Source organism: Dama dama, chromosome 27, assembly GCF_033118175.1.
Source record: "Dama dama isolate Ldn47 chromosome 27, ASM3311817v1, whole genome shotgun sequence".
Lineage (NCBI taxonomy): Eukaryota > Metazoa > Chordata > Mammalia > Artiodactyla > Cervidae > Dama > Dama dama.
Genome location: NC_083707.1, coordinates 30,697,181 through 30,717,735, shown reverse-complemented (window position 1 = coordinate 30,717,735; position 20,555 = coordinate 30,697,181). Strand labels below are relative to the sequence as shown.

The 20,555-nt window shown below is 38.4% G+C and overlaps 1 protein-coding gene and 1 non-coding gene across 3 annotated transcripts in view; one reads left to right on the top strand and one right to left on the bottom strand.

Moving 5' to 3' along the window:
- CHST9 (carbohydrate sulfotransferase 9) overlaps nt 1–20,555 on the bottom strand; it is a 286,898-nt gene that overhangs the window by 261,266 nt on the left and 5,077 nt on the right. The gene's annotated exons all lie outside the window — the stretch shown is intronic.
- On the top strand, nt 2,189–2,320 carry LOC133047860 (small nucleolar RNA SNORA72). Its single transcript, XR_009690868.1, has one exon. It is a non-coding gene; the product is annotated as a small nucleolar RNA SNORA72 (small nucleolar RNA).

Below are 20,555 nucleotides of genomic sequence, written 5' to 3'. Positions count from 1 at the left end.
ACTATATATCAGCAATGAAAAAGTAGAATTTGAAATTAAAAATCGGAATACAGTTCATATTCGTTCATGCAATCACATCTGACTCCTTGTGACCCCATGGACTGTAGCCTGCCAGGCTCCTCTGTCCATTGGATTGTCCTGGCAAGAATCTGGAGTGGGGTGCTGTTTCTCCTCCAGGGGATCTTCCTGATCCAGGGATAAAACTCACATCTCTTATGGCTTCTGCACTGGCAGACGGATTCTTTACCACTAGCACCACCTGGGAAGCCCACAGTTTGTATTTTCTATTGTTGTTATTCAGTCGCTAAGTCTTATCTGACTCTCTGCGTCCCCGTGGACTATAGCATGCTAGGTTTCCCTGTCCTTGACTAGTGATCTCCTGGAATTTGCTCAAATTTATGTCCATTGAGTTAGTGAGCACTCCTCAGTTAAACACTTCAGACACAAATCTAACAAAAGATATCCAAAATACATATGAAGAAAACTGCAAAATTCTGATGAAAGAAAACAAAGAACTATATAGATGGAGAGATATTCCATGTTCATAGATAGGAAGACTCAACATTCCTAAGATGTCAGTTCTTCCCAACATGTCTATAGATTAATGCAATCCCAATGAAAATCCCAGCAAGTTATTTTATTGTGGATATCAACAAACTGATTCTAAAGTTTATATGAAGAGGCAAAAGATCCAGAATAATAAACATAATACTGAAGGAGAAAAAGAAAGCTGGACAACTGTGACATTACCCAACTTTAAGACTTAATATAAAGATACAGTAATCGAGACAGTGTGGTATTGGTGAAAAAAATAGAAAAATTGGTCAAAAGAATAAAATAGAAAGATATTTTATTATCTGGAATAATATTTCCAGATATCTATTTCTGGAATCCCAGAAACAGATTCCCAGAAATATAGTCAACTGGAACAAGTATGGTGTGAGAGGGTATTTTAGACAAGACACACAATGGAACTGCAGTCTGCCCACTCCACCAGCTCTTGCCATTCCACATCGCTGGCCCTCTTGAAACATGAAAAGCAAACTAGAAAATGACTTGTGGACTACAGACATCAGAAGTGGGCAAGGGCAAACAGAGTGAGGAATGAGAATCAGGCAAACAAAAATTCAGGAAGTATAGTATACATGAGTCCCCTAGAATAAACTCCTTGATAATGAAATCTAGCAATCCACAAGATAGATCAAAATAACTCAGAAAAGGAAACAGCCATGAAAGGACTGATTCTGAGCACTGATTCATTCAATTTAAATATGAAAATATGAAATAACTGCATGAGAATAAAAATGTAACAAAAAGTCTTAAATGAGGGAAGGGAACTGGAAGGATCCTTCATTGTAATTTTATTTTGTGAACATACAGTAAAACTGATGGAGGGGTATACAGTTCCATGAAGTGTTATAAATGTACAAGGTTCATAAAAAGAATGCATCTCTTCTATATTTTATTTTACTGCTAAAGTACTTTTTCTAAGCAGCTGAGTAGATACCACAAAGCAAGCAATCAGGGATTCCAATACAAAACGCCAAGAAGACTTCTCAGGTAATGATTAGGTATTTATCTATTTCTGATAACTGTGATTTTGAGTGTAGTTTAGCACACCACTGGTGACAGGTTATAGAGCTCTACTTTGCTATTTTCTCTGTGATTGCAATGTTTGGAATACATACAAATAGAACACCACCATTCTTCATTGTCTGTTACACTGATCCTTTCTGAGACTTTGGGTAAAATGACCTATTAAGCATCATGAATGAAAAATAGTTACATACTTGGGCAAGAGTTCCGCATTCTGTGTGCAGGGAGTTCAATACGCTTATAATATCTAGAATTACTCCCCCAAGGCACGATCTCTCACGTGGATTTATTATCAAAAGGTTCTATTTGTGCAAATTCTTATTATCATATGTGTATATTCAATAAACTCAGAGTACAAATAGCTTCCAGCTAATAATTACCTAACAAATTGTTCACATAGCTGTTTGCTTTTAAAGCCAAATTCTACATGGAAGTTTGCTTCTCTTATTGCTGTAAATTCAAACAACTTTTAACTTACATTGTTCATGGTATTAGAACTTTTTAAAAATATGAAATAACATATATTAATAGTTTAATGAGATCACAAAATTCAGTTACACTCAGCCCTCAAGTCTTAAAAATGTGTCCCCCTCTGCGAATATTCTCGCTGTTCTGATTTTGTAATAATCAGGGCAGGCTAAACATTCACTATATTAAGACCATGCATGTGTCCCCAGACCTAGTTCTTTGCCTAGGTCTGGTTTTATAAATGCTGGTGATAAACCAAGTCTGATTTACACGACGTATCTTGTGTGGGAATTGTCTGTGACTCTAGGTATCTGATCAACTTTGAGAAATGGTAGCACAGCTAGTGTGATAATTTTTGAAGATAACCATTGCTAGTTTGATGATTACCAGTTGCCATTAAATGAGTTGTTAAAAAAAAAAATGTGTCCCCCTTACAGCAACATGTTATTCACTGTCTTAACTACTAAAATGTATATGAGCAGTTTGGAGTGGGGAGTGGCGGGCAGTGGTGGGGAGTGAGTGGGGTGGTCAATGGTATAATAACTAAAGCTATTATTACCTTTATTTGAAAATAATCCAAACTTTTAAGAATCAACTCTCTACCCCAAATAATTTACTATTTTTCCCTTATTAAAAACAATTCCAAGTTTTACCTAATTCTGTCTTAATAGAAGCTGAAGTTTAGTTTCTTATCATAGTGAAATTTAGTCTCTAGCCAGTATAAACTGGAAGTATCAAGAAACTGATTCTTTAAGATTTTTTAAAAACTCAAATCTCTTCTGCTTGTTAGAATTTATAATAATTTATAACTAGCATATCAAATGGTATTTCGGCGGCTCAGAGGTAAAGAATTCACCTGCCAATGCAGGTTCAATCCCTGGGTCCATCCCCTGGAGAAGGGAATGGCAATCCACTCCAGCATTCCTGTCTGGGAAACTCCATGGACAGAGGAGCCTGGCAGGCTACAGTCCATGGGGTCACAAAGAGTTGGACACAACTGAAAACTGAGATCACACAGACACAAATGAAATATAAGGGAAAAGAGCTCTATTAATAGTTTTACCTTTGGTTTATCTTAAGATACAAGAAGATCTAGAAGTTCTTTTTCCATCATATGTCAAGACGCACTACTCCACTTATTCGGAATAAGTGCAAGGTACATATCAAAGCAGTCCTAAATGTTATCAGAAAAGTATTCTTACAGGAAGCTGACCTGAAATACTACATCATATACTTAAATGATAGGAGGAATATCTTGAATATTTACCTTCAAGTCGAAACTTTCCTGAAAAGATATTTTGTATTAAAATTCTGTAACTTTTAAATAATTTAACCTCTTACTTTGTGCTTCATATGGAACTGACTCTCACTTTTGACCAAACAGAGAGCTCTGTTTTCTGATACTTGTGAATCTACGATATTGGGTTCTGATATTCCCAGCTGACTCTGGTAAATAATTTGCCTGCCAATGCAGGAGATGCAGAAGACATGGGTTCTATCCCCGGATGGGAAGATACCCTGGAGGAGAAAATGGCAATCCACTCCAGTATTCCTGCTGGGAAAATCTCATGGACAAAGGAGCCTGGCTGGGTGTACAGTCCACAGGGTCGCAAAGAGTCAGACACAACTGGGCACGCGTGCAAAATATTGGGCTTTAAATACCTGTTTGTAACACACAAGCACTAATAGTGCTAGTCTGCCTTCTAGATGAGGTACAGTTGAGAATCACACTGGATCCTAAATCCTACTGGGGCCTTGGCCAAATCTATTCTACACTGCACACTGCATTCTGCTATGTTGTGGATCTTTCACTGAAAATCACCAGTAACCTTACACTCCGTTTTACAGGCAAGCATGGAATGTTAAGCAAAAACATGGAAGAAGAAAAAAACATATTACCACGTTGCCCAATTACTCCTTAAAAATTTCACATGTTGAAAACTTCTCATACCTAACTGAAAAATGGGAAAAAATACTACTTTATCTAATAGTTCCTGATCATATCCTATTCTGTATTGTGTCCTGTATTGCCACAACATATTTTTTAAGGATAGCTTTTTCTTAAGTGTGTAAATATAAATTATGGATAATTATGGGATGGTGAATGAAGATATTTAGGCACCTTGAAGAGGACACTTGACTAGCTGATCAATGAAACTGCTTTCACCCATGCTAACTCACTTCAACACAATGTGACAATTGCATCTGTTGTATAGCTGGTTTAAAATCACAGAATAGCTTACCCAATTTTTATTTTGAAAACCATCTATGGAAAATTAGCAGTAATATCATACAATCTTTAACGTGATTAAATAATTTTTAATAGTTTGCCACATCTTCTTTTTTCTCTTTCCCATATTAAAAAAAAAACAAATTTTTTACCAAATCACATGAGAGAAAATGGCAGAGACCATGAAGTTTCATCGCTGAGTACTTTAAAATATATCTTCTCTCCCAAAACACATTCTCCTACATGATCCCAATAGGATTACAGGATTTAACATGAGTGTAATACTACATATGATCTACAACCCAAATCTAGATTCCTTCCAATTGCCCTAATATATCCTCTACAGTTATTTTATTCTCATTCAGAATCCAATCATGAAGGATATCTTGCATTTAGTTGCCATTTCTTCAGAAATATGTGTGCATGCTCAGGCTTGTCCAACGTTGTGCAGCCCCATGGACTGTAGCTGCCTGCCTCCTCTGTTCGTGGGATTTCCTAGGCAATACTGGAATGGGTTACCATTCCCTCCTCCAGGGGATCTTCCTGGCCTAGTGATCAAAATCATGTCTCTTGCATCTCCTGCATTGGCAGACAGGTTCTTTACTACTGAGCCACCTGGGAAGCCTGACCTTTCTTCTAGTCTCTCTCTCTCTTTTTTTTTTTTCTTCTAGTCTCTTTTAATACTGAACAGTTTTCCCAGCTTATTTCTAGTGACGCTGACCTTTTCGAAGTGTCCAGGTCATCTGTATTGAAGAACATCTACCAATTAGGATTTGTCTGACTGTTTCCATAAGGTTAGATTTAGGAGAGTCACTTCTGGCAAAATAAATTCAGAGGGGACTGTCCTGCTTTATGTGTATATTGTATCAAGAGATAAATGACATCTGTTTGTCCACTCTTGGTAACATCAAGTGTGGTCCCTTGGATAAGCAGGTATCTGCTTGTTATCATCCTATAAAAGGACCTTTCCCTCCTTGTATTTAATAAGCAATCTGAGGGCTGACATGTAGAGTTAGTGTGACCATCCTGTCCCCATCAACCATTCACCCGGGGGTGGATTATCCTTTGATTATTCTTATAACAGTAGTTGCAGAAAGTGACTTTATAGTTCTAGCCTTTATTGTAATCATTTGCTTGTACTCTTCTTAAAACAGCTTTTCCTTCTATTTACCGAATCTGCACACACTATGGGCTCATGGATTCTTATTCAATGTGCTCTAATCCATAACATACATTAATACTTTTTATCTTCAAATGATACGCAAGTTGGGCCAGTGGGTACCCCTGAAACCTTGTTCTTATGTCCTTCTGATGTGTGTCTACCAGCTTTTGAGCAATTCCTTGTTTCTTGGGGACAAAATATCCCAGGCTTAACAGATACTCCTCAAGAAGGTTTTACATAAAAATAAGACTAATTCAATTTTAATGCAGTGATTTGAATTGAGGCACAATTAGAATAGTACCCAGAACACAGTAGGTGCCAGGCAGTATGATAGGTGTCTTCCTTAACTAGTTTTGCCACAGCTTGAAGCCTTTTTGAAATTCTTAAAAATTCAGACTTTTACAACATAGATTTTTATGTTGCTCTTTCAAATTCATCTATTTATTATCTTAATCTTTGTTCTCCTTCATTTTCTTTATTTCCACATGGAAATCATATAGATAGGAAAACTCCAAAGGATTTTCTTTTTCTTTTATCTAATGTGGTACAATCTTATGTACAAAATATGTGCCAAAATATGCACAAACAGCATAGCATAAATCCCCCGTATAGTAAAGCCTTTAACAATTCCTGAATTTATCAAGGAAAATAATGTAAAGAAATGCCTGGTCTTTTTTTTTTTTTCTGGTAAAAAATTCAATAGACCAACCTCATTTTATAAGCAAATGTAGCACTAGTGAAGTTACCTCTGAATGAATCACTGAAAGGAAAGAGAAACTGAAGAGAAGTGTGATATTTGAAGAGGTCACAAAGAAAGTAAAATATGGGGTCTTATAGCCTTCAAGTTATTTATTTACACATTTATCTTAGAATGTGTGGGTGAATGTGAGGTGTGTGCTTGTGTGTAATATATGTGTATGCATGTGCACAATGGGGGTTAAAGACAGGATGCCCAGCTAACATTCACTCAACAAAGACTTCTTGTACTTCCACTGAGTGAGCACTGCCGTATTTTCCAGGAATATAAGGACCCAGATAACTAGACGGGTCCCTCCCTTAGGGATGAATTAAACAGTTTCACAAATAAATGTGAATTTGCAACTAGCTGAGATGAGGGATGTGTGTGTGAACTCAGTTGCTCAGTTGGATCCAATTCTTTGTGACTCCATGGATGGTAGCCCTCCAGGCTCCTCTGTTTCTGGAATTTTCCAGGCAAGAATATGGAGTGGGTTGCCATTTCCTTCTCCAGGGGATCGTCTCGACCCAGGGATCGAACCCACATCTCCTGCATTGGCAGGTGGATTCTTTACAACTGAGACACCTGGATACATAAATATATATCCATATTTATAAATCTATATTTATAGTATATATATAGATAAATCCATATTTTATATATGGATATATAAATATGGATACATGCATGCAAACAAATACATATGTGTGTCTGTGTATATCATAAGGCGATTTTGCTCAGTCTAGGACATTAACAAGGATCACCTGAGGAAGTGCCATTTGGGTTGATAGCTGAGTCAACAAAGAGTGAACTAGGCAATGTTTGGGTCCCTGGTTTACAGATGTGAGAATGGGAGAGAGCAGAGAGACTCAGAGCAACTGGAAGAAAGACAAGTAGCTGAAGTGGAAGGAAGGAGTGGAGATACTGACATGAAACTGGAGGAGCACAATTTTGGTCTTTATCTTAAAGCAACGGCAATCCACTTAGGTAGCATGTGTAGCTGAAGGGGTGACAGTTATCATATTTGCATCTTGCAAATCTCCTCTCATGTTACTGGAGGATGGATCTGGAAGGGGAGTGACATGGATGCCAGGGGACTGGTTATAAAATCCCTGTAGCTTTCCACACAATGGATGGGAAAAGCTGAGACTTGGGTGAGGAACTGAGGAAGGTATGCAACATCCTTTGGAGGTAACAATCAATGACTGGGTGAGGGCTTTGATATGGAGTGGATGGAGAGGGAACATCAAAGATAAATTCCAGATTGGGAGCTGGGGAATCCTGGAGATTGAGGTGAGATGGGCAGAGAACACAGGTTGATTCTGACATGTTTCATTTGATGCTTAAGATGGACAGGAAGAAATACAAAGTACAGAGCTGGATCTATAAGGGGAGAATTTAGAGGGACTTTCAGAGCCATAATCAGGTTTTGTAGAGTGCTCTGAATAAAATGAATGCCAGTAATTTCAAGGAATCTTATTGGGCAGCATGTGATATTTACATGTTGGGAAAACTAAAGATGAATCAAAGTTCTAAGGTACTAGATGAAAAACCTCTGCTACTCGAGAATTCATTCATTTGTAAATCCATTTCTATTCTAAATGCTGTCATAATTTCCTGATCTGCAAAATCTGAAAATATTATTTGCTGGACTTTTTAGCAAGTGACATATATATATATATATATATATACATACATACATGCACATATATATACACACATATAGAAATATACATATATAAATTTAGCAAGTGAAAGCTAGCTAGCTATAATGAAGTCACAAAAGTGATAATGTAAGTGCAGAATTAATATTTAAAATATTTAATAAACTGTATAACTTGGGCTCCGACCACAAATAACAAGTAAGACCATAACAGTGCATTCAACTGAAGGCCAAGCCCATCACAGTAACAGAATCTCATTCTCTGATGGTAAAAATTCCTAATTGAAAGTAAAGTACAAATATTAGAAGGTAAAGTACTTCTAATATTTAACACTAGAATAACATTAGTAGTTACTGCTTTTAGTCCAATAATGTCACTAACATCTAAACATATTTGAAATCTAAAACACTAAAGAATCTAGTTATTAAAAGAAATACACCCAGTTAGTGCAGCCGTGTAGTAAAAGAAATTTTCAGGATACACATGAAAATGGGAAAGACAACTTTGCCAATTCAAATGAAGAACATTACACTTACTACTGCATTGAGAAAACTGATTTGGAGCAGGGGAGAGAGAGAAAACTACCCTTATACTAATTTACTCTCCAAGGGTGCTGTGGAAAAATCAAAACTTATTTAGAGATATATTTCTAAAAATTTGTGCTCACATTTTTAATTTTGAAATCGCTTTTCTATGATCAATATTATAATTTTTATCTAAATCTTTGTATCTGCTTAAAGTAACCTGTAACTTTGAGTCACAGCTTTAACCCCACTGGTTACAAAAAAGACAAGCTAAGTGAGCTTTGAACTCCTGAAACTAATGCAGTATTAAGTGTAATGTTCTTCATTTGAATCGGCAAAGTTGTCTTTCCCATTTTCATGTGTATCCTGAAAATTTCTTTTACTACACGACTACACTAACTGGGTGTGTTTCTTTTAATAACTAGGTTCTCTAGTGTTTTAGATTTCAGTTTAGGGGAGTACTGAGGTCCTAAGGCGAAAGGAGACACTATGATTGGAATGTGTTCTATCTGTTTATTCTGACAAAGAAGGTTTTCTTCCGTGTGGCACTATTACAGGTACAAAGGGGAGGAAGGGCTTTACTTTCACAATCTTTGCCTCCGTTCTCTGCAAGAGTAAAAAGCACACCTAGAAAAGGCAGATATTCCAATAAAATTGTGCTGTCTATAAAGATCTTTGTGTTGCTCAAATGAAAGAGGCTCCTTATTTTCCTTATCACTGCCACAATTCAACCCCCTCAATTTCATCTTCCCTCAAATCCCACTGCACCAGTAGATTCTTATTAGAAATTGTAACAAAAGTGGATCAAAATGAGTTAGAGGTCAGTCTGAGTTTGAATGTTGGGCTATTCAATTGACCAAGAAGCTTACAGTAAGAATGAACACTATACGGCAAAATAATCATAGATCAAATTGTGTTTTGTACAATTCCCTCATCCCTTTTGTAGCAAAATCTGCCACTCTTGATTGGGTAAAACATGCCCTTCTATGTAAAGAATCTTGTGATTGTGTCAAAGCAACTGGTTATTCACACACATACACATACACATACTGTGATTTCAATCTTACCTGTTAAAGAGTTAGCATTAAAAACTTTCTTTCTTTAAAAAGAGTAAGTAAAAAGAGTAAGACATACAATGGTACAAAAGACATCTTAGAGGAACTCACCACGGAATTTAATCTAAGAAAAAAATATCTTCCTTACAATTTGGCAAATTCAAGATGCTTGCAGTAGCTAACACTGAAATGACATTTTCTAATAACTCAGTTCCCAAGAGCAGGTCTTGTGTTATGGTCTAGGAAACAAACCAGTAAAAGTAAGAAAATTTGAGTTCCACTCTCAATTTCCTCCTTGCTTCTGGGATCCCATACTCTCTCATAAGTTGTGTATGTGGGCAATCTTCAAAAGTCTCTAGTCTCTCTGCAACTACTATATACTACACAAGAAGAGATGTCGGTGTGGCAACAGCGCATAGACAAAATACATCTAAGACAACAGAATTGTCTATACCTCTCCCTCTCTAGCTCAGTGGTAAAGAATCCGCTTGCCAATGCAGGAGACACGGCTTTGATCCCTGGGTTGGGAAGCTCCCCTGGAGGGGGAAATGGCAACCCAACTTTAGTAATCTTTCCTGGAAAATCCCATGCAGAGAGGAGCCTGGTGGGCTACAGTCCATGGGGTCACAAAGAGTCAGATATGACTGAGCACTCAGTACATATGAACCCCACCTCCAACTCCCATGTGCCAGCACAGGACACACTTAACCAAAGTAATACAAAAAATTCTAACACAACAATTTATTTGCATTTGTATCTGGAGAAGGAAATGGCAACCCACTCTAGTATTCTTGCCTGGAAAATCCCATGGATGGAGGAACTTGGTAGGCTACAGTCCATGGGACCGCAAACAGTCGGACATGACTGAGCGACTTCACTTTCACAATTTGCATTTGTAACAAATTTTGGTCTCTGCTATGGACATACTTCACAGCACTATGTTTTATGATGCAACTTCCAATATTAGACCAGTTCAGTTCTTTGCTTGCATAAGCATGTTTCAAGGGCATTAAAAACATAATATCAAATAATGCCTCCTTTTCCTATTTTTCAGTGCCTGAAATTTTGTATGTATACACGTACATAGACGTATATAACATGTACATTTATACATATACATGCATATACACACATGTGTGCTTGTATACATTGCCTCTCTATACAAAAGCCTTCAATGCTTTCTGGAGATATGCCTTTACACAAGGTTAAGGCGTGGGAGAAGTAAAATATTATCCAGCTTGCTTGTTAGTTTGTCGACATTCACAGTCACCAGTAAAAGATAGATTCCTAAGAGAAACAATGAAGTAGTAAATCTGGGGGGTTCACTGGTGGCTTAGATGGTAAAGAATCGGCCTCTAATGCAGGAGACCAAAATTTGACCCCTGGGTTGTGAAGATCTCCTGGAGAAAGGAATGGCCACCCATTCCAGTATCCCATGGACAGAGGAACCTGGTCGGCTATAGTCCATGGGATTGCAAAGAGTTGGACATGATGGAGCCACTAACATACACACTTTATAAAGGTGAGAGAGAGAGAGAAAGATAAGAACATGAACTTGAGTTTGATGGGCAGTGAAATTTGTAATCCTGGTCCACTAAAGGCAAAGACCAGTAAACAATGGGATGGTCCCCCTTAAAAGAAGTAAGGATTGGGTAAGGGTATGAAAAATAACTCATGCCATCATAAAAATCTTGTTTATCTATATCTACTTTTTTTCAGATTCTTTTCCCTTGTAGGAAGTACTAACATAACATTGTAAATCAACTATATTTTAATAAAAAATGAATAAAAATTTTTTTAGAACCTGACAATCTTGTTTATCTAGCCCTGTGACTCTCATCAGGGCCAGACTGCCCCTAGAGAATATTTTGGGAAGGATTTGAGGTTTGTCACATCATTAAGAGAGGGGAGTTCTATTCATTCTTAGGGATGTTTTGATGAAGAATTCCCCCTAAATATCTCAAACAACAGGCTTCCCTGGTGGCTCAGATGGTAAAGAACCCATCTGCAATGCAGGAGACATGAATTTGATCCCTGGGTTGAGAAGATCCCCTGGAGGAGGGCATGGCAACCCACTCCAGTATTCTTGCCTGGAGAATCCCCACGGACAGAAGATCCTGGCGGGTTACAGTCCACAGGGTCACGAAAAGTCGGACCCAACTGAGCGACCAAGCACACAGCTCATCTCAAACAACATGCACTGTTGCTTCCCAGGTGGCTCAGGGATAAAGAATCCATCTGCCAAGCAGGAGACTCGGGTTCGATCCCTGGGTCAGGAAGAGTCCATGAAGAAGGAAATGACAACCCACTCCAGTATTCCTGCCTGGGAAATTTCATGGACAGAGGAGACTGGCAGGCTACAGTCCACGGGGTTGCAAAGAGTTGGACACGACTTAGTGACAAGCAGTGCTCCCCTGAATTAAATTTGTAATGAATATCAACTTGCAGAATCTGGTACATAATCATAACTAAGCATTTTAAAAGAATTTCCAAGGAGGAGCCAAGATGGCAGAGGAATAGGACGGGGAGACCACTTTCTCCCCTACAAATTCATTGAAAGAACAATTGAACCCTGAGCAAACTCCACAAAACAACTTCTGATCGCTAGCAGAGGACATCAGGCGCCCAGAAAAGCAGCCCATTGTCTTCGAAAGGAGGTAGGACAAAATATAAAAGATAAAAAGAGAGACAGAAGAGCTAGGGACGGAGATCCGTCCCGGGAAGGGAGTCTTAATAGAGGAAGTTTCCAAACACCAGGAAACCCTCGCACTGGCGGGTCTGGGGGAAGTTTTCGAATCTCAGAGGGCAACCTAACTGGGAGGAAAAATAAATAAAACCCAAAGATTACATGCCTAAAAGCAACTCCCAGCAGAAAAGTACCCCAGACCCCCGCATCCGCCACCAGCAAGTGGGGGCGGAATGGAGAAGAGCGGGGCGACATTGCTTACGGTAAGGGCCCGAATGCCCTGAGGGCAATCGGAGGGAGCTTTTGTGAGATAGCAACTCAAACTGTGGGACAGCAAAAGAGAGAGAGAAAATTAACCAGCCCAAACACACTGCCAGCCGTTCGCAGAACAAAGGGTCTGAGCAAGTCCAGAGAAGAGCTAGCCGGCTGCGGACCAGCCCAGCCCTGCCGGAGGCAGGAGGCAGGAGGGAAGGGAAAGGGGCAAACTCGGCCCCAGAGACGGCATCCCCTACCGCACTGCAAACAGGCCTCCAGTTTCTAATCAAAGACCTCCTGAGATTCTGGATGGCCGACATCCGCCGGGAGGGTCGCGGCTAGACACAGGGTGCACGCACCCGACTGGCGCGAGCGGAAACTTAGGCTAGGACGCGGAGGGGAGAAAGCGCGCCGCACCCGGGGAGCGTGCGCCCGTCAAGCTCCTGGCTGCCCGAGCTGCTCAGGCCGGGGAAGGCACAAAACGCAGGCGCAACCGAGTCCGCGCTTTTGTGGAGTACCCGAAAACTGGAACCGCACGCAACACAGGGCCCGCTCCATATAGAGCAGCCGGGAGCCTGAGCAGCGTAGACGGGGAAAGCAGTTCCCCCCACCTCCCCGCAGCAGGACTGAACTAGCAAACCTGAACAAGAGACCACCTCCGCCCGCCTGTGTCAGGGCGGAAATTAGACACTGAAGAGACCGGCAAACAGAAGCCAAATAAACAAAGGGAACCGTTTCAGAAGGGACCGGTGCAACAGATTAAAATCCCTGTAGATAACACCGACTACAGCAGAAGAGGCCTGTAGACATTGAGAAGTGTAAGATGGAACGAGGAGCTATCTGAAACTGAACCGAACCCACAGTGACCGCAACAGCTCCAGAGAAATTCCTAGCTATATTTTTACCTTTTTTTTTTTAATTAAAAAAATTTCTTTTCTTTTCTTTTTTATTTTTTCTCTTTTATTTTCTTTTAAAATTCCCTATTACTCCCCCATTACTCCTTAACTTTCATTTTCATATATTTTTATGATTTTTTTAATTAGGAAAAAAATTTTTTTTCTTGTTTTTCTTTCTTTTTTTCTTTTCTCTTATTTTCTTTTAAAGTCCTCTATTACTCCTCTACTACTCCTTAATTTTCATTTTCATTTCACTATAACCTTGGGGGGAAAAAAAAAGAAGCCCTATTTTTAAACTGAACTTCATATATATTTCTAAAATTTTTTGTGTTTTTGTTTTTAATGTTGTATTTTTAAGAGTCTAACCTCTACTGTAGATTTTTAATCTTTCCTTTTCAGTATCTGATATAAATTTTGGACATTTAAGAATCCAATATTCAGTTCCCATTTTTACTCAGGAGTGTGTTGATTACTCTCTTCCACTTTTGACTCTCCGTTTTCTACCTCAGAACACCTCTATTTCTTCCTTTCCCCTTCTCTTTCCAATCCAATTCTGTGAATCTTTGTGGGTGTCTGGGCTACAGAGAACACTTTGGGAACAGACAACTGTGTAGATCTGTCTCTCTCTCCTCTTGAGTCCCCCTTTTTCTCCTCCTGCTCATCTCTATCTCCCTCCTCCCTCTCCTCTTTTTCATGTAACTCTGTGAACCTCTCTGGGTGTCCCTAACAGGGGAGAATCTTTTCACCATTAACCTAGAAGCTTTATTATCAGTGCTGTATAGTTGGAGAAGTCTTGAGACTACTGGAAGAATAAAACTGAAATCCAGAGGCAGGAGACTTAAGCCCAAAACCTGAGAACACCAGAAAACTCCTGATTACACGGAACATTAAGTAATAAGAGACTGTCCAAAAGCCTCCATACCTACACTGAAACCAACCACCACCCAAGAGCCAGTAAGTTTCAGAGCAAGACAGACCACACAAATTCTCCAGTAATGCAGGAACATAGCCCCGAGCATCAACATACAGGCTGCCCAAAGTCATACCTAACACATAGACCCATCTCAAAACTCATTACTGGACACTCCATTGCACTCCAGAGAGAAGAAATCCAGTTCCATGCACCAGAACACCGATGCAAGCTTCCCTAACCAGGAAACCTGGACAAGCCAATCGTCCAACCCCACCCACTGCGTGAAACCTCCACATTAAAAAGGAACCACAGACCTCCAGAATACAGAAATCCCACTGCAGACACAGCAATCTAAACAAGATGAAAAGGCAGAGAAATACCCAACAGGTAAAGGAACATGAAAAATGCCCACCAAGCCAAACAAAAGAGGAGGAGATACGGAATCTACCTGAAAAAGAATTTAGAATAATGATAATAAAAATGATCCAAAATCCTGAAAACAAAATGGAGTTACAGATAAATAGCCTGGAGATAAAGATTGAGAAGATGCAAGAAATATTTAATAAGGACCTAGAAGAAATAAAAAAGAGTCAATTAAAAATGAATAATGCAATAAATGAGATAAACACTCTGGAGGGAAACAAGAGTAGAATAATGGAGACAGAAGATAGGATAAGTGAGGTAGAAGATAAAATGGTGGAAATGAAGCAGAGAGGAAAAAAGAAAACAGAATTAAAAGAAATGAGGACAACCTCAGGGACCTCTGGGACAATGTGAAACGCCCCAACATTCGAATCATAGGAGTCCCAGAAGAAGAAGAAGACAAAAAGAAAGGCCATGAGAAAATACTCGAGGAGATAATAGCTGAAAACTTCCCTAAAATGGGGAAGGAAATAGCCACCCAAGTCCAAGAAACCCAGAGAGTCCCAAACAGGATAAACCCAAGGCAAAACACCCCAAGACACATATTAATCAAATTAACAAAGATCAAACACAAAGAAGAAATATTAAAAGCAGCAAGGGAGAAACAACAAATAACACACAAAGGGATTCCCATAAGGATAACAGCTGATCTATCAATAGAAACCCTCCAGGCCAGAAGGGAATGGCAGAACATATTTAACGTAATCAAACAGAATAACCTACGAACTAGATTACTGTACCCAGCAAGGATCTCATTCAGATATGAAGGAGAATTCAAAAGCTTTACAGACAAGCAAAAGCTGAGAGAATTCAGCACCACCAAACCAGCTCTTCAACAAATACTAAAGGATCTTCTCTAGACAGGAAATGCAGAAAGGTTGTATAAACGTGAACCCAAAACAACAAAGTAAATGGCAACGGGACCATACCTATCAATAATTACCTTAAATGTAAATGGGTTGAATGCCCCAACCAAAAGACAAAGACTGGCTGAATGGATGCAAAAACAAGACCCCTATATATGCTGTCTACAAGAGACCCACCTCAAAACAAGGGACACATACAGACTAAAAGTGAAGGGCTGGAAAAACATATTTCACGCAAACAGAGACCAAAAGAAAGCAGGAGTCGCAATACTCATATCAGATAAAATAGACTTTCAAATAAAGGATGTGAAGAGAGACAAAGAAGGACACTACATAATGACCAAAGGATCAATCCAAGAAGAAGATATAACAATTATAAATATATATGCACCCAACATAGGAGCACCGCAATATGTACGGCAAACGCTAACAAGTGTGAAAGAGGAAATTAATAGTAACACAATAATAGTGGGAGACTTTAATACCCCACTCACAACTATGGATAGATCAACTAAACAGAAAATTAACAAGGAAACACAAACTTTAAATGACACAATGGACCAGCTAGACCTAATTGATATCTATAGGACATTTCACCCCAAAATAATCAACTTCACCTTTTTCTCAAGTGCACACAGAACCTTCTCCAGAATAGATCACATCCTGGGCCATAAATCTAGTCTTGGTAAATTCAAAAAAACTGAAATCATTCCAGTCATCTTTTCTGACCACAGTTCATTAAGATTAGATCTCAATTACAGGAAAAAATTATTAAAAATTCAAACATATGGAGGCTAAATAACACGCTTCTAAATAATCAACAAATCAAAGAAGAAATCAAAAAAGAAATCAAAATATGCATAGAAAAGAATGAAAATGAAAACACAACAGCCCAAAACCTATGGGACACTGTAAAAGCAGTGCTAAGGGCAAGGTTCATAGCATTACAGGCTTACCTCAAGAAACAAGAAAAAAGTCAAATAAATAACCTAACTCTACACCTAAAGCAACTAGAGAAGGAAGAAATGAAGAACCCCAGGGTTAGTAGAAGGAAAGAAATCTTAAAAATTAGGGCAGAAATAAATGCAAAAGAAACTAAAGAGACCATAGCAAAAATCAACAAAGCTAAAAGCTGGTTTTTTGAAAAAATAAACAAAATTGACAAACCATTAGCAAGACTCATTAAGAAACAAAGAGAGAAGAACCAAATTAACAAAATTAGAAATTAAAATGGCAAGATCACAACAGACAACACTGAAATACAAAGGATCATAAGAGACTACTACCAGCAGCTCTATGCCAATAAAGTGGACAACTTGGAAGAAATGGACAAATTCTTAGAAAAGTATAACTTTCCAAAACTGAACCAGAAAGAAATAGAAGATCTTAACAGACCTATCACAAGCAAGGAAATTGAAACTGTAATCAGAAATCTTCCATGAAACAAAAGCCCAGGACCAGATGGCTTCACAGCTGAATTCTACCAAAAATTCAGAGAAGAGCTAACACCTATCTTACTCAAACTCTTCCAGAAAATTGCAGAAGAAGGTAAACTTCCAAACTCATTCTATGAGGCCACCATCACCCTAATTCCAAAACCAGACAAAGATGCCACAAAAACAGAAAACTACAGGCCAATATCACTGATGAACATAGATGCAAAAATCCTTAACAAAATTCTAGCAAACAGAATCCAACAACATATTAAAAAAATCATACACCATGACCAAGTGGGCTTTATCCCAGGAATGCAAGGATTCTATAATATCCGCAAATCAATCAATGTAATACACCACATTAACAAATGGAAAGATAAAAACCATATGATTATCTCAATAGATGCAGAGAAAGCCTTTGACAAAATTCAACACCCATTTATGATTAAAACTCTCCAGAAAGCAGGAATAGAAGGAACATACCTCAACATCATAAAAGCTATATATGACAAACCCACAGCAAGCATCACCCTCAATGGTGAAAAATTGAAAGCATTTCCCCTAAAATCAGGAACAAGACAAGGGTGCCCACTCTCACCACTACTATTCAACATAGTTTTGGAAGTTTTGGCCACAGCAGTCAGAGCAGAAAAAGAAGTAAAAGGAATTCAGATAGGAAAAGAAGAAGTGAAACTCTAGCTGTTTGCAGATGGCATGATCCTCTACATAGAAAACCCTAAAGACTTTACCAGAAAATTACTAGAGCTAATCAACGAATATAGTAAAGTTGCAGGATATAAACTTAACACACAGAAATCCCTTGCATTCCTATACACTAACAATGAGAAAACAGAAAGAGAAATTAAGGAAACAATACCATTCACCATTGCAATAAAAGGAATAAAATACTTAGCAGTATATCTACCTAAGAAACAAAAGACCTATACATAGAAAACTATAAAACACTGATGAAAGAAATCAAAGAGGACACAAACAGATGGAGAAACATACAGTGTTCATGGATTGGAAGAATCAATATTGTCAAAATGGCTATACTACCCAAAGCAATCTATAGATTCAATGCAATCCCGATTAAGCTACCAACAGTATTTTTCACAGAACTAGAACAAATAATCTCACAATTTGTATGGAAATACAAAAAACCTCGAATAGCCAAAGTAATCTTGAGAAAGAAGAATGGAACTGGAGGAATCAACCTGCCTGACTTCAGGCTCTACTACAAAGCCACAGTCATCAAGACAGTATGGTACTGGCACAAAGACAGAAATATAGATCAATGGAACAGAATAGAAAGCCCAGAGAAAAATCCACGAACCTATGGACACCTTATCTTTGACAAAGGAGGCAAGGATATACAATGGAAAAAAGACAACCTCTTTAACAAGTGGTGCTGGGAAAACTGGTCAACCACTTGTTCATAAAAGAATGAAACTAGAACACTTTCTAACACCATACACAAAAATAAACTCAAAATGGATTAAAGATCTAAATGTAAGGCCAGAAACTATAAAACTCCTAGAGAAGAACATAGGCAAAACACTCTCCGACATAAATCACAGCAGGATCCTCTATGACCCACCTCCCAGAATATTGGAAATAAAAGCAAAAATAAACAAATGGGACCTAATTAAACTTCAAAGCTTTTGCACAAGAAAGGAAACTATAAGTAAGGTGAAAAGACAGCCCTCAGATTGGGAGAAAATAATAGCAAATGAAGCAACAGACAAAGGATTAATCTTAAAAATATACAAGCAACTCCTGCAGCTCAATTCCAGAAAAATAAATGACCCAATCAAAAAATGGGCCAAAGAACTAAACAGACATTTCTCCAAAGAAGACATACAGATGGCTAACAAACACATGAAAAGATGCTCAACATCACTCATTATCAGAGAAATGCAAATCAAAACCACAATGAGGTACCATTACACGCCAGTCAGGATGGCTGCTATCCAAAAGTCTACAAGCAATAAATGCTGGAGAGGGTGTGGAGAAAAGGGAACCCTTTTACACTGTTGGTGGGAATGCAAACTAGTACAGCCACTATGGAGAACAGTGTAGAGATTTCTTAAAAAACTGGAAATAGAACTGCCATATGACCCAGCAATCCCACTTCTGGGCATACACACAGAGGAAACCAGATCTGAAAGAGACACGTGCACCCCAATGTTCATCGCAGCACTGTTTATAATAGCCAGGACACGGAAGCAACCTAGATGCCCATCAGCAGATGAACGGATAAGGAAGCAGTGGTACATATACACCATGGAATATTACTCAGCCATTAAAAAGAATTCATTTGAATCAGTTCTAAAGAGATGGATGAAGCTGGAGCCCATTATACAGAGTGAAGTAAGCCAGAAAGATAAAGAACATTACAGCATACTAACACATATATATGGAATTTAGAAAGATGGTAATGATAACCCTATATGCAAAACAGAAAAAGAGACACAGATGTACAGAACAGACTTTTGGACTCTGTGGGAGAAGGCGAGGGTGGGATGTTTCGAGAGAACAGCATTGAAGCATGTATATTATCTATGGTGAAACAGATCAGCCCAGGTTGGATGCATGAGACAAGTGCTCGGGCCTGGTGCACTGGGAAGACCCAGAGGGATCGAGTAGAGAGGGAGGTGGGAGGGGGGATCGGGATGGGGAATACATGTAAATCGATGGCTGATTCATGTCAATGTATGACAAAAACCACTACAATATTGTAAAGTAATTAGCCTCCAACTAATAAAAATAAATGAAAAAAATAAATAAATAAAAGAATTTCCACCAAAACCCCAATGGCTTACAGCAAGGCTGCTGTGAGTAATAATTCAATCATTTTGTATAACCTTTCTCCTAAATCTAGAATTAATCAACTACAATATTAATAGAAAATAAACTGAAAAGGGCAGCATCAGCACTGTCAATAATTTCCATTGTGGAAATATTGTATTTGTTTTTATTGATGATATGGTGGGGAGTCTGCAAAGTCCTTTGACACAGAGTTCACATTAGTAACAAGGCAAAAATGTCACGTAAGGCAATGTGGGGATTTTGGTGGAATAATATTAATAATATTTAGTCTCTTATTTGTCAAATATCACACTTGCACGTTTTCTCCATCCTGACTGTCTATAACTTGACTTGGCATATTTTTCCTACAACAATTACCATAACTTTCTTCTCTCTGTTATCATATACAAATGTCTGGTTTATAATCATCCTAGTGCTACTTTTAGTGTATTCTCCTTTATTTTCTTGTACTCTCTGTATGGAAGGTCTTCTGATGTTTTTATTTGTCTTAAATCCAAATGTATTCATTATATAAACATACAAGCAAGCTTCTGACTTCTTTACTGTGTTCCAGTAAAGTCACCCTTATACACTAGCATAGTGAAATGCACATTATACTACCAATTATTTTTATTTTATTGCTCTTTTTCATGACAGATATATTCAGTGATCATATTATTGATGAATTACAGTTCAATACACCAATAACAAATATCTGTTATTAAGAAGAAGACAGGGCTTCCCTAGTGGCTCATTGAATAATCCACCTGCCAATGCAGGAGACAGAGGTTCAGTCCCTGGTCTGGGAAGATCCCACATGCCTCGGAGCAACTC